The 9,077-nt window shown below is 45.9% G+C and overlaps 1 long non-coding RNA gene across 1 annotated transcript; it reads right to left on the bottom strand.

Annotated features, from left to right (window-relative positions):
* Positions 1-9: 9 nt before the first annotated feature.
* On the bottom strand, positions 10-3,611 carry LOC141042329 (uncharacterized). Its single transcript, XR_012204632.1, has 3 exons — positions 3,274-3,611; positions 1,612-1,700; positions 10-368 (listed from the first exon to the last, which is right to left on the bottom strand). It is a non-coding gene; the product is annotated as an uncharacterized lncRNA (long non-coding RNA).
* Between the last annotated feature and the right edge of the window lie 5,466 nt (positions 3,612-9,077).

Raw genomic sequence — 9,077 nt, forward strand, 5'->3', positions numbered from 1 at the left:
CGGTCTTGCTGCGAGGACTGGGTGTCACGCCCAAGATGCGACCCTATCCTAAAGGAACTCGAAGGTCCCACCAAGGATAGAAGCGCATCTTGAAGACGCTTTTGCAAGGTGCATATCATTACATCAAACCATTACATAATAGTTGGGGATACATACATAAGGCACAAACGCCCCAAGAATACATCAACATCATACAAGAGATCAACATCCGACTACGGATGGAACACAAACAGAAACTCAAACAATATCCACCCTGCTAGCCGAGGCTGCCGACCAGGAACCTAACCCAAGATCGACGAAGAAGAAGAACTCCAACACAAGTAAACATCGCTCTCGCGTCATGAGCATTGCATAACCTGTACCTGCAACTGGTGTTGTAGTAATCTGTGAGCCACGAGGACTCAGCAATCCCATTACCATGGGTATCAAGACTACCAAAGCTTAATGGGTAAGGAAAGGGTAAAGTGGTGAGGTTGCAGCAGCGGCTAAGCAAAATATGGTGGCTAACTTACGAAACAAGAGCGGGAAGAGGAGCTTAACAAGCGGTCGTCAACTAGTAATGATCAAGAAGTGATCCTGAACTCCTACTTACGTCAAACATAACCCAAAAACTGTGTTCTCCTCTCGAACAACCCCGAAAAGAGACAATCACGGTTACGCACGCGGTTGATGTATTTTAGAAGAGTTTACTTCAAGTTTACTACAACCGGATATTAACAAATTCCCATCTGCCACATAACCGCGGGCACGGCTCTCGAAAGTTTATACCCTGCAGGGGTGTCCCAACTTAGCCCATGATAAGCTCTCACGATCAACGAAGGATATTCCTTCTCCCGGGAAGACCCGATCAGTCTCGGAATCCCGGTTACAAGACATTTCGACGATGGTAAAACAAGACCAGCAAAGCCGCCCGATGTGCTGACAAATCCCGATAGGAGCTGCACATATTTCGTTCTCAGGGCACACCGGATGAGCAAGACGTCAGGTTGGCATAGACCCTGGTTGCCCAGGGGGCGCCGGACATCGCTCGGTTTGGACCAGCACTTAGAGGAGCACTGGCCCGGGGGGGCTAAAATAAAGATGACCCTCGGGCTCCGGAAACCCAAGGGAAAAAGGCTTAGGTTGTTAGGCAAATGTAAAACCAATGTTGGGCCTTGCTGGAAGAGTTTTATTCAAAGCGAACTGTCAAGGGGTTCCCATAACACCCAACCGCGTTAGGGACGCAAAATCCAGGAACATAATACCGATATGACGGAAACTAGGGCGGCAAGAGTGGAACAAAACACCAGGCATAAGGCCGAGCCTTCCACCCTTTACCAAGTATATAGATGCATTAATAATATAAGAGATATTGTGATATCCCAACATAAACATAATCCAACAAGGAGCAATCTTCAACTTCACCTGCAACTAGCAACGCTATAAGAGGGGCTGAGCAAAAGCGGTAACATAGCCAAACAACGGTTTGCTAGGAAGGGTGACAAAGGTTAGAGGTTCATGGCAATTTGGGAGGCTTGATAAGCAAGTGGTAGGTAACGCGGCATAGCGATAGCATCGAGGCATCTAGCATAGCAATGATAGTAGTGAGATCCAAGGTGACGGTCATCTTGCCTGAAATCCCGCTAGGAAGAAGAACGAGTCCATGAAGAAGACGAACCAACGTAGTCGAGTGGATCCTCACAATCGCAACGTTACCGGAACTATCAAGAAGAAGCAATACCGGAAAGAAGCAAACAACATAGTAAACAAACAAGCATAACATGACATGATGCACAACCAAGTATGATGCATGTCAAGATTAAATGTTGTTAACATGGCAAGAGGTGAAGCATATGCAAACTATCTATTTAGGCAAGTTTAAATGAGGCCGGAAACACAAACAACAATTCTGAAAAATCTCCATATGCATATTTCAAATTTGGTACTGTTCTTCCTAAACCATATTTTAGAGTTGTTAAACAGAAAAAGTAAATGCATCATTTTAATCTATGCATTTTTCTAAACAAGTTACATATATAGTTTATTAAATTCGGAGCTACGGTTGTTTAGTTATGAAAAAAACCATTTTAACATGACATATGTGCAGAAATGATGCAAACAGCAAGTTTAAATATTTTAACATGGGTGAAAGTTGGATATTGTGAAACTAGATAAAATTCTAAGCATTTTACATGTATTGTTTGGTTAATTTGGATGCATGCATATTTAGTTATTAACAATTCAAAATGATGGCGCTTCTGTGAATAAGAATGCACTGGAAAATGCTAAAATACACAGACTGGGAAAAAAATGCACGGGCCGGAATGCAGCAACCTGCAGCGGCCCAGGAGGACTTGGCCCGAGTGAGCGCTGAGTGTGCAAAATAACAGGAAAACAGAGCAAAAATGGGGCCGTTTGGGACTCGAACCCCAGACCACTCGGGTGGATAGTGGCTGCTCTAGCCACTAGGCTAGCTATGTGTTCGTGGTGTAAAGGGAGACCGGCAGAAGATAATGCATATGCGCATCGCGACCAGGACCAAAACTGAAGTGTGCTCACGGACGGGGACTCGTCGGCGACGGGAGCCAACAGCAACAGCTGCTGTGGTCACAGAGGACCGGCGGGGTGCGGAAACGTGCCAGGGTGCGTGTGTGCGTGGATGCAGCAGGGACTCGAGCACGAGCATATCTCGGCCGCGCGGCGAGGCTGCAGCTACAGCGGCGATGTGCGCGAGCGCGGGGCAAAGCATGAGTCGGGCGGCTGTGTGAGTGTGCTCGCGTCCACAGGAGCGAGGCGAGCTGAATGGTCGTGGCGTTGGGACAGCTGCAGAGGCGTGGGTGTGGGATGACGCATGCGCGTGCGAGCGTCTGCGAGCAGGTTCAGGGTCAGAGAACCCAAGCACAAGCCTGGGGCTTGCTTCAATGGAGGCCATGGCGACAGGAGCGGTGGGTGTGTGTGTGTGGACAGAAGCAGCGTCTGGCAAGGTGTGCTAGTGTGCTGCGAGCGCCTGGGAACAAGGGCGAAGACACCATGGATGAAGAAGCTACAGCGAGCATGGTGCAGGTGTGTGGGTACGTGCAGAGGCGTGGTGCTCGGGTGCGTGAGCGCGTGAGGTTATGCTTGCGTTCTCGCACGGACGAGCGTGCATGCGTGTGCGTAGGAGCGGGCGGAACAGAGACGACGCTCGTGGCCATTCCGCAGCAGAGCACGGTGGCTGGGGTTTGGCATGGATGGATCGGCTCCTAGAGGACGAATATGAGGCGGAAAAAGGGCTTGGGCGACGCGACTGCTCACCTAGTGCCCACAGGGCATGAAGTTGTGTCCGTGGAGACGAAGGAGACGGCGCGATGACGCGCGAAACTTGCCGGTCTTCGGGTCCGGGAAGAAGAGGAAGAAGATGGGTCGGGGTAGTCGATCCAGAGACCGTAGAGGTGCGTGCGTGGACGTAGTTGAAGAAGTGGGTCTTCGGGGATCTCTCCAAAGTGGCCGGAGGGTCGGAGGCGCGGCGAGGAAGCTACCCCGAGCTCGAGCTCTTGCTCGCTCGGGTCATGGCGGCAGCAGCGAAGGCGTGGGCGTGGAGACTTACCTAGGCGGCGTTGAGGGAAGGAGGGGGTCTGAATGGATAGAGGAGAGGCCGGGGTAGGGTTTGGACATGATTTATAGGGGCTAGGGGCGTCGGACGGCCGTCAAATCATCGGGCGTGCCGACGTGGCTCCTCTGGATAGCCTGCCCTACAGGAGGACGAAGCTCCTGTCGCTTGCGGGCTAGCTGGGCTGCCGGAGGCTGGCTGGGCCGGTTCAGGAGGGAAGAGGCTCAGGTGGCTGCGAGTAAGTTGGGCCTTTTCCTTTTCATATATTCTGCCCATTAAATAAACAGCCAACAAAAGGGAAAGGCCAGGGATATTGGGTAAGAAATAGAAAGAAGTAAGGATACACATGGACTCCTGGAATTATGCAACATTTTATAAAATTTATTTGGGCATTTTTAGAGGTAGAAAAATAATGCAAGTTTGAATAAAATTCAAACTTGAGCCATTTTTGAACCCAACCAAAACAACTTCAAAGGCTCTGAAATTTGGCAGAGAGTGTGTAGGCATGGTCTAAGATTTACAGAAAATAAGTGAACATTTACTGGAACAGGAAAATGCCACTTGCAATAAATGTGTGAGAATTGAAAGGAAGAAGCTAGTGATGGGTGTTGCACTTGATGATGGTTTAGATGGAAGGGCAAGATGGAACAACAAGGAAGATGAGGAGAAGGAGTTCACAAAGATAACAAGCACACAACAAATATGCACATGACAATGATGATCATGATGCAAATGCAACAAAATGACAAAGGCAATATCACAACATGAAGCATAGAACAAAGCAAGTGACACAACCATGGCAAACAAACAAGGATGGCACAATGCAATAAAATAAAAGATGAACATGATGCAAGAAGCAAAATATGGCAATGACATTCATCATGATCATGGCAACAACATAGGGGAAAATAAATATGCAAAACAATTATGACAATGCCACACACAATAAACACGCGACAACAACTAAAATAAAGGAAGGCATCTGGAGCATCGGACTCGGGGCGTTACAACTCTCCTCCAGTAACAAGAGATCTCGTCCCGAGATCTTAGGAACGAGACGGAAGGGAAAAGGAATGAGGTGAAACGAGAGCTGAAGAGAGATAATGAACAAGGTTGAGGGCACTCGGGAAGAAGAGAGGAACAATGAATATGATGAGACCCAAAAGCTCAAGGAAGAAGATAGATTTTGAAACCACTCCGGTTAGAACAAGATAGACAAGGAATAAGAACGAAAGAATTTAGGCGGCACTCCGGCTGAACATTGAAAGATTAGAACATGAACTTGAGAAGATGGAAAGCTACTTGACGAGAGGAACAACACGACGCCTCCGGAAGAATTGAAAGAGTTGAATGAAAAAGGAACGGAGAAGAAGAAGACAACTTCTACCACGAATGAATTTGAAAAGCATCCTTAGAAGGAAGCATTGAACGGAGTTGTTGGAAATTCAACAACAAAAGAATTGCTTGTTATGGACTTATAGATAACATCTCAAATTTTTGAGGTGATCGCCGACCACAAGCGAAAAGATTAAATAGCGGAGAAGAATGAAGAAATGCAAAACTCCATTGCAAAAGACTACGAAGAATTAATTGCACTTCGAGAGGTAAGAAGGAAAGATACTTGAGCTCCTCCAAAAGAATCTTGATGAACACTTGAAGAATGAATTAAATCCTTACGAACCACCATAAGAACTCCGGTAACAAAAGGATGACGAGATAAAATTGAAGGATGAAAAGAAATAAGATTAAAGCCTTGTGATGATTTAGATGGAGCTTCGAGACGAGACAAGTGAGAAATTTGGAACTCCGGAAAAGAAAAGAAAAACAACTTAGAACCGAGAAATTATTCCTCATGAACAATCTCCGAAGAATGGAATAAATCCACTTGATGAAAGAAGAATAAGAATTATGTTATGCTTATCCTTCATCAATTAAATTGATGAGAAATCGATTTGGCATGCTAGTTATTCTCATTGAAAAAGGATTAAGGAGAGATATAACCCACAACTTGGAAAGGTCTTCAAGAACCACCGGTAGGATTGGAAAGAACGAAGGAATTGATACGATAACGAAGTAACGGAATCTTGAACGAGCCACCGTAAGAATTTGAAAATGGATAAGAAAGAGAACGAATCACTCGGAGGATTGAAAGAACAAATATACTTTAGGGGATCAAGATGCAAGAGAACGAAGAGATCACGGACTGATAAAAGAATGCTTGAACGCAACACCGGTACAAATATGGGAACGAACGAAGCTGAAAACTTGGAACAAAGAAATATTCTGAAATGGAGGCCTCCGGATAATCGAAACGGAAAAACAACTCCTGAAATACTCTGGATGGGTAAGAAAAGAATTTCTGACAAACGGAATAATTTGAGAGGATAACATGAAGCTAGCACCACGAATCCTCGAGAGAACGAACATGATTTAGTGGAAAACTCTCTTCGGTCTTCAAATGTTGAGAATGACGATGAGGAACACCACCAAAACTATTGAGATACTCCGGGAGAATGAAAAGCGAAGAGGTTGAACCAACAATGAAAATAATTTAAAATTGATCTTGGAAAAGCATCTGACTGATGAAATTCATTCTTACATCAAACTTCGAAAATAATTTGAGAATAACTCCGGGAAGATTAGAAGAGTCGGGTAAGATCCTGGGAAAAGACCTGTGGGTTAGGGCCCACTGAAAAGAAACACCGTTGGAAAGGATTGTTTGAATGAGAAATGATGCACCGGAACGATTGAAAGATTTGAATGAGGTGACAACCTCGAAATAATTGAATGCAAACACGAATCTTATGAGATGTCTTCATCACTCCGGAATGATAGAATGGCGAGAGGCGAACGAGCAAAGGGAAATATTTGAGCTGAGGGAAAGAATACGATCGACAACGAAAAACTTGAATTTGATCCACCGGAAAAGGAAATGAGACGAACAATGATTAACTAGACAAGAATTTACCGGTTGAGACAATTGAGAAAAGACTGAAGAGGCTCCGCATGAATGATATTGATGCTCGAATAGAGGCTCAGACTCCGGGAATAAAGGGGTGGGAGGGCGGGAAAAGCAAGGCAACTAGAACGGCGAATAATTGAATAAAAAGCACCGGTTGAAATAATTGAGGAGAGAAAGCAAAGGCTTTGCACGAGTAAGAAGGATACTCGATTACGGACTCCGGTTCCGAGAAGAAAAAGGGTGGGCGGGTGGGAAAAACAAGGACAACTTCGGACAGGGAAACAACGTCGTGGAGGAAGAACTGAGGATTGATCTCGCGAAAGACAAAGAGGTTTGAGTCGACTTGACGAGAGATGCACCGGATAAAAGAGGATGGACAACGCACGAAAACTAACCGCGTGATCCTAAAGAAGAATTTGAAGGGGAAGAGGAGTAGTTCAAAACACCTACGTCAAGATTCCTTACCAGAGCGACGAAAGGGCAGAGGAGTAAAAAGAAGCCCTACTCTCTGATATAGCTAGACTCTGAAAAAGTTTTCTTCTAGACTCAACAATGGCCAAACTACACGATCAAACAAGGGGGCTCCTATGGTCGGTCGAGGCTCTGATACCAACTTGTCACGCCCAAGATGCGCTTCTATCCTTGGTGGGACCTTCGAGTTCCTTTAGGATAGGGTCACATCTTGGGCGTGACACCCTACACCATAAATTGGTGGCTGCTTGGAGTTAGTGCATGGCTTTTGTCGTTTGAGAGCAACCCACCTCCGAAGCTTTTGAGAGAGAGAAATCCTTGCGAGGAAAAATCCCAAAACACCTAGAGCCAAAGAGTGTTAGGCATCACTGAAGTCTTTCTGTCTGCGTGACCTGAAGACTTGTTACACTTGAGGACTGTGAATCCTCCAGCCGGTTAGGCGTCGCGTTCTGAGCATCCAAGAGTCATTGTGGATTGCCGGTGAACGAAGTCTGTGAAGGTTTGGAAGTCTACCTTGAAGACTTACCAGAGTGATTGGGCGAGAACTGGGTGTCCTTAGCTCAAGGGGAATAAGGTGAAGACGCGGTCTTCTGAGTTGAATCTCAGCCTCCCTAACCAGACGTACAGTTGTCACAGCAACTGGAACTGGTCCAATAAATCCTTGTCCTCACCGAGCAACAGGTTCTATCTTCTCCCTCTCGTTACTTACAGTTTGTCTTCGTGAAGTCATTGTCTGCTTGCATATCTGTTATCTTCACTGTGTGACGGCTATTGTTGTTTGGCTTCATACTGTCTTCCATCCTGATCCATTCTACTTAGCTACTATTAGTCTTCGTGCTTTCGCTTCATTGAATACTTGACTATGGCTTGTCTAGTGTAGTCTACCTTCCGCTGCATGTTAATAGGTTCACTTCTATCGTTTGTCTTTGAAACTTCCATGTTTTGAAGACTTTCATAAAAATCGCCTATTCACCCCCCCCCCTCTAGTCGATAACTAGCACTTTCAATTGGTATCAAAGCAAGGTACTCCCTTGTTCTGTGTGATTCGGTTTAACCACCTGGAGTTTTAGCTATGTCGACTGCAGGGATAATCAAACTCTCCGCTGCGTGCCCTGTCTTCGATGGCACTGGATACCCCTACTGGAAGAATAAGATGCGCATGCATCTTGAAGCCATTGATGTCGACCTTTGGTATGTCGTCAAGAACGGCGTTCCCAAGGGCGGTGAAGGCGTCACTCCTGCTGATGTCAAGAAGTTCATTCAACTGGATTCTACTGCGAAGAACATCATCTGCGGTCATCTGACCAAAGGACAGTATGGCCGTGTGAGTGCTCTGGAAACTTTGAAGCTAGTCTGGGACTGGCTCTCCAAGGTCAACGAAGGCATCTCAACACAGAGAGATCAAAGGATCAGTGTCCTTCGCAACCTCTTCAACCGCTTCAAGAGAAATGACAATGAGAATGTCCAGCTCACGTTTGATCGCCTCACTGATATCACCAATGAGCTTCATGCACTCGGCGCTACTGAGATCACCAAGCATGAAATCGTCAAGACACTCCTGAGATCCCTTGATAGCTCATTTGATACACTAGCCCTGATGATTCAAGAACGCCCTGACTTCAAGACACTCGATCCGTCTGACATACTTGAGAGGCTCAACACACATGAGTTTCAGCTATCTGAGAAAAGAGATATCTATGGTCCCAACTATGGATGTACTCGTGCTTTGAAGGCAAAAGCTGCTTCCTCATCTGAAGAAGAATCTGACTACAGTTCTGGGGATCCTGAAGACATTGGAAAGGAGCTTGCTATGCTTGTGAAGAAGTTCCAGAAATTCACCAAGAAGAAAGGCTTCAGAAAGTCTTCAAGATCCAGCTCGAGAAATGATGAAGCTTCCACTCATGACCACAAGAAGAGAACATGCCACAAGTGCAAGAAACCTGGTCACTACATCTCTGAGTGTCCACAATGGGACAATGAGAAGAAGAAGAAGAAGAAGAAGAGCAAAGAATATGATTCTGATGACAAGAAGAAGAAGAAATCCTCAAAGTCTTCTTCCAAGTCTTCCTCCAAGTC

Source organism: Aegilops tauschii, chromosome 3, assembly GCF_002575655.3.
Source record: "Aegilops tauschii subsp. strangulata cultivar AL8/78 chromosome 3, Aet v6.0, whole genome shotgun sequence".
NCBI lineage: Eukaryota > Viridiplantae > Streptophyta > Magnoliopsida > Poales > Poaceae > Aegilops > Aegilops tauschii.